Below are 6,306 nucleotides of genomic sequence, written 5' to 3' on the forward strand. Positions count from 1 at the left end.
GGTAAAGACATTTTCATAAAAATATTGAAAATATTTATTATCCTTAATGCTCATTCACTAAGAAACAAAAATAAATAATTCCTCAACTACTTAAACAATATTAATCAGGAATCAGAATGAATCATTGTAAAAGAAAATGGAGTAACAAAAGAGAGATGGAAATGTACATAATGTACACAAACATAATAAATGTTGTCTCTACACAATACTCATGTAGTCAGAAATCTATGTTTCCACATCTTCAGAGTCAAACAAATTGGGATTTCAAATAACTTTTAAAGATGTATTTTTACTGCATATACACCAAAATTTCTCCTTTGTAATTACTCCCCATACAATAAAGTATAACATCGATTTATACACACTTTACACTCCATTTGGTATGTAGAAATATGAAATATGAACGGGTGTACTCAGACTATATGAAAACACTGTGCCTTTGACCTTTTGTCAAATTGAGTGTGTGTGTGTGTGTGGGTGTGTGTGTGTAGACTGAATTGTACTATCACTAGAAATTTAAATTGCATTTAGAACATAATGATAAATTATATTTTAAGTAACATTTTAGATAACCATTCTTACTTATGTTAAAGAAAATGGGAGCAGAGCAACCCTCCCAGGTCTACCTTCTGTCTCTCTAAAGCAGGAGCTTTCTTTTCCCCAAGAAATATAATCTGCTCTGAAAGAAAGAAAGAAAGAAAGAAAGAAAGAAAGAAAGAAAGAAAGAAAGAAAAAAGAAAGAAAGAAAGAAAGAAAGAAAGAAAGAAAGAAAGAAAGAAAGAAAGAAAGAGAAAATGGGGCAAAATTTGTGAAAAACTGATTAATTTCCCCAAAGAAGTAAACTAGAGAAATGATCAAATAGAACAGACACATGAGAACAGTATAAGAGATGGGCAAAGTAGAGAATATAAAAGAAGGAACATCAGGTCATAGAAATAATCTTATATAAAACATTGCAAGACAAAAAAATATTCCAAAAAAATGAAGAAAGTGGTTGACTTTTTACAACATAAGTGATCAAAAATTTCAAGTTAAATTTTCTAACAAAGACTAGAGAGAGATAGAAAAACATGATAAAATTCAAAAACCTAAAAAAAAAACAAAAACAAAAACTCACAGGTATAAGACTAATTATCTTCCAGGATAAATGCAAACAAAACTATAGTTGGATATTTAATAATCAACAAGTTGCAAAAAATATAAAGAAAACTATAAAATCATTAAGATATACAAGTACACGTAAAAAAAAGAGTGATAGTTGAACTGAAATAAGAAACTATGGCATCCTGAAGAAAACACAAAACAAATATTTAAGATCTCGAGAAATTCAGAAATTGGTCTTTGAAAAAGTAAGATTAAAGAAAACAAATAGATATTGAGCAAGTTTTATCACCAGACAGATGGTGTTAGAAGACACGATAAAAGTGATTCTTCAGTGAGTGAAGAAATGATACCAAGTATAAATACAGATATTCATAAACAATTTTAATATTTTATAATTAATAGGTCAAGAGATCTATCTATTTGTCTACCTATCTATCTATATACATACATATATATGCATATGTGTGTATATCATCTATTATTTAAATATTACTAATAAATCCCATAGTTCATTATATCTGTAGAAGTACAATATAAATTAATAAAAGGAGAAATTAATTCAAGGAAGCTAGCTGAACTTAGAATAATACATTATGAAAAAATAAAAATACATATCATAATCTTCAGTAATCTTTAGGTAGTTATTCAACTATAATAATAAAAAATAATAAAGCTAATAGAGATTATAACCAGAAAGGTTATCAAATGAACAATAGAGAGTAGGCATTATAAATAATAATTATGTTCAATAGAATGGGTTAAATATCTTGAACAAAATGCAAGTTCTTTAGCCTGCATAAAAATTTTAAAATACTGGTCTGAGAAGACAGCTCTGCAGCCAAAGCACCTGCCTGGAAAGCAAGAGGACTTGGGTTTGGTGCCTGGTACTACAACCCTTGCTGGCCCAGAAACACTGTGTGTTCCATGTTGACCACCAAAACTGAGGGTGGTGGTACATGTCTGTAATCCCAGCTCTGGGGAGGCTCAGACAAGAAGATCATAATGAGTCCAAGTGGTGCAGTGAAACCCTGTACCAAATAAATAAAAATATTTTAAAGTTTTAATTTTTTTTCAGACTGGAGATTGAATTCAAGCCCTTGCGATTGCCATGGAAGTGCTTATTCTACTGAGCCATCTCCCTGCCCTCCTCCCTTTTCTTTGGAAAAAAAATATTAATATAAAGAAAGCAAAAGTAAATGTCATTTATAAATAGCCTTCTTTAAAACCATGATGCAAGGAGGTCAGAAAAAAGTGTGCAAAACTATTTACATGCAAGTATAAACCTAGAAAAACTAAGTGGCAGCAATTAGTAACAGAAATTTGTAACTGTATATTAAAAAATCAAAAATAAAAAAATAACTCATGGTCAGAAAAGATCAATTCTTCAAGAAGATAGTCCAGTCTAGGCCGTGGGTATGTACCTAAAGAATTATTTAAATGAATATACCATCACAGTTGCAATCTTTCTAACATTCCTCATTAAGAGATGGAAAAACATAAAATGATATCAACACGGATATAAAAATTTTAGTTACAAGCCAATGAACTAAATCTAATCAATATTTAGAAAAGATTTCACCTTATAATTGCAGAATGCACATAAGCTTCCATTACACAGGTGACATTGGCCAAGGTAACCATATTATTATTATTTTTTTATTTTTTAATTTATTTTATTTTATTTTTTTTTCAAAATTTTATTGATAAACAGATAGCAATGAGACAGTTTCAAATCAAATTGGAAGTACAGTTTCAACAAATAATACACTGCATATATTCTTCTTAGTGGTTAATTGCTGTACAAGATGTGGAATTGAGATTTTATTTACAAACACGATTAGAACAAATCATTCTATTCATTAAGAGAATGCAACTATATATGTATCCTAACCACTTTGAATACACAGATACAAAATGGACATTCATCGGTATAGCCCATTTTTTCTAAGTTCCGTTATTGAATATTATAGGTGTGTAAACTCAGCAAAATATTCTAAAAGAGTCCAGTAGCCCATAATAGCATTGGGTCTTCTGTTTAACTGGCAATGTCAGAAATTATTGACCTGAGTCCCCCACAGCTCAACATAACAACATGGCTTTACTTCCTATATTTCATCTTCATACTTTTCTACTGGATGGTTAAGACCAAGGTAAAGCAGGACCTGTGCAACAAGAGTTGTAGCTTTTTGGTCTGAGAAGGTCAGTGAAATCCCCTCAGGATTTATCCTGAAATCCTGTACCTCAGATTGTAGAACCTTTGTCAGTGTCAGCCATGTGGATGAGTCACGGCCATTGCTTGGCCAAGGCAAGATTTCTTGACCTCAGAAGTTCAAGACCAGCATAGACAGTACAGTAACACCTCATATCAAACAGAAAAATTTACAACATGTTTACAAAAATCAACAGCTATTTTTAGAGCCATCAGACTTGAGGATACAGGGCAAAATACTGAACCAAAAGTTGAAGATACAGATTGGATACAAACATTTCCAATCCTTGCCAAAGATGCCTGGAAATACAAATCTCCCATTAAAATACAAATACAAATCTCCCATTTTCTCACACAGAGGGTGAGAAAATCTGTACTGTTGAGGTAACCTCGTTGGATCCTCAGTGCAGACAAGTTGAGTTAAAAACTACAAGTGTCTTAACAAGTAGACACACACAAAAGAGTATGCATTGTATGAATCCTATTCACATGAAAGACTAGGACAGGAAACACTAATCTCTGATGACAGTAATCAGAGCAGTCACTGCAGGGCTTGTGGCAACTGCATGATTAAAAACTCCTGAAAGAGCTGACTAGGATGATGAAAATGATCTGCATAATTTCAGGGTTGCTGCTGACAGGGGTACACACACATCTGACAAATTCACTGAAAAATAAACTTAGAGCATACACACTGAACTGTAAATAGCACTTTAATAATGAATTTCTAAAATTAAGTAAATAAATTTATGTCCATTTCTCTTTATCAGTATTTATTCTTCTTATGAATGAAATCAAATTAGTTGAGATTACTACATTCACAGATCTGTATTTCATAATACATCATCCCATATGCTATGTATATGCATGAGTGGATATGTGGCAAAAGGAAAAGAGAGAGAGACAGAGAGAGAGACAGAGAGAGACAGAGAAAGAAATATAATCATAGTAAAAATAAAAAAGTAAGTACAGTACAAGATGAAGCTAGAAGCCAGACCCCAGGAATGCTGAGTTAGAAACTCAAGGTATCTGGCAGTTTCCTCTTGCATACTTCCTCTTCCACTTTAAGGTATCCTGACTCTTCCTATGTTAAGTGTCTCCAGATGGAGTTTTGGAAAAGAAGGTGCAGAGGAAGTGAAGAGTTGTGACATTAGGTTTTCTATTTCAAGCTGTCACAGCTGCAAAATTGTTCAATGTAACTCCACAGGGAGTGCTACCCAGCTATGCAAATGAATTCCAAATGTGACATTTACCAGCATGGGGTAGCGATTGTGATGGCTGAGTGACTGCAACCAGTCCTGATGATGGATTGGCTCTTGTCACCGAGGACCCAGCCAACATTGATTTCAGCTCTTCCATCATGTCACAGTGACCTTCTCCCTGCCTAGAATGGAAGAAAAGCAAAAATTGGACAAGCCAAAGGTGTAGAGCAAAAGAAGAAATTGAAGTGTCTCTTCTTTCCTATATCTCTGCTATATTCCAGTGCATTTGCAGTTCCTATTTCCTTCCCTTCCATAAGCCATCACCTTCACCTTTCTCATGTAGCCTTATCTCACTATACCAGATGAAGAACTCACTGTCATTTCTACTCTGGCCTTATGTGGTAAGTTTTGTTGTTGCTTGACCAATATTTCTGCCATATTATTTAAAACTTTCTAATGAAAGAATAGAGACTAGCAAAATAAAAGTGGAAGATATGAAATATTGTCGGTCCTCTTTTACCCAGAAAGTCCTGTGTTATAACATTCTCCCTTGTGTCTGAAGATCCACAATCCTTGTTAATAAACTAGCTTTCTGTTTCTTCATCAAAGTGGTGAAGAAATGATAGGGGAGAGAAAGAAGAGTCAGTACCTGCTATCTAAGAAGTATTTTTCCCAAATGGATTTGTTCTCTTAATATTCCCTGTATATTCACACCTATATCACACTCTGCATGAAAGGAATTTTTGCATCCAAAAGAATGAGTCTTCTGCTTAATAGTTCAAGAGTTATCCCTTTGGGGTGATAGGGCATCGGAAGGAGGTTGTGGGGAACAAGAGGATGGAAGGAATTATATTTTATGTGCATGTACATGTTCCCCACAAGGAATGTAAACATTATGTATTGCAAACTTGTACTAATAAAAGCAAACAGCTTTCCAAGAGAAGGCAGAGACTCAAATCTAAGAGCAAAATGAATGTGCAAATTGCTTTCAACTAAATTTCCCCTTGGGAACTTATACTCTGATTACAATGATTTCTTTGCATTTCTCAATTGAATCTATATCTTTTCTTAATTTCTTTCTTTAGTGGTGTTCAGTTTATAAGCAGAATTATGTGACAGTATAGAAATCTTGAGGTGTCACTATGGGAGAATTAAAAACATTCTTAGAAGTTAGCGCAAGTCATTGTCAGAAGTTTGTGTCAAAGGAGACGTCAGAGTACAGTTCATATTAGGGCACAGGCATGGGATATACCTTTAAGAACTCAAAGATTTATGACAGAGATTAGTCGTGTATAAAAGCTAGTATTAACAAAAGGACTTCTAAGAATCTTAAGAGGACCTATCTCAAAAATAATTACCAGAATAGCTTTTGGAAAACTGTGAGTTCCAATAAAAATAAAAATTACAGGAAACTAATAAGCCTTTAATAAAGTTATATGAAGGAAAATACATGTCTACCTGGATAAAAAGTGACAAAAATTGTTTACCTTAAAAGGAAAGTTCAGTACCCCCAAATTCCCATTGTCAAGAAGTACAACAAAACCTACTCATTAGCAAATTTAAATTGTATCATTGATGTTTATATTTTAATCACCTTTATTTAAAAAAGACATTGCTCTCAATCCACTAGCCTGTCATACAAAAATGAAAGCCAAGGGCTGGTGAGATTGCTCAGTGGACTAAACACCTGCTTAGGCAAGCTCAGGGACCGGGGTTTGATCCACTGGATCACATGCCATTCTGGCCTTGCACCAGGTGCGCTGAGCTGGTGACCAAGTCTGGGCATGGTGG

Source organism: Octodon degus, unplaced genomic scaffold, assembly GCF_000260255.1.
Source record: "Octodon degus isolate 3935 unplaced genomic scaffold, OctDeg1.0 scaffold00112, whole genome shotgun sequence".
Taxonomy (NCBI): Eukaryota; Metazoa; Chordata; class Mammalia; order Rodentia; family Octodontidae; genus Octodon; species Octodon degus.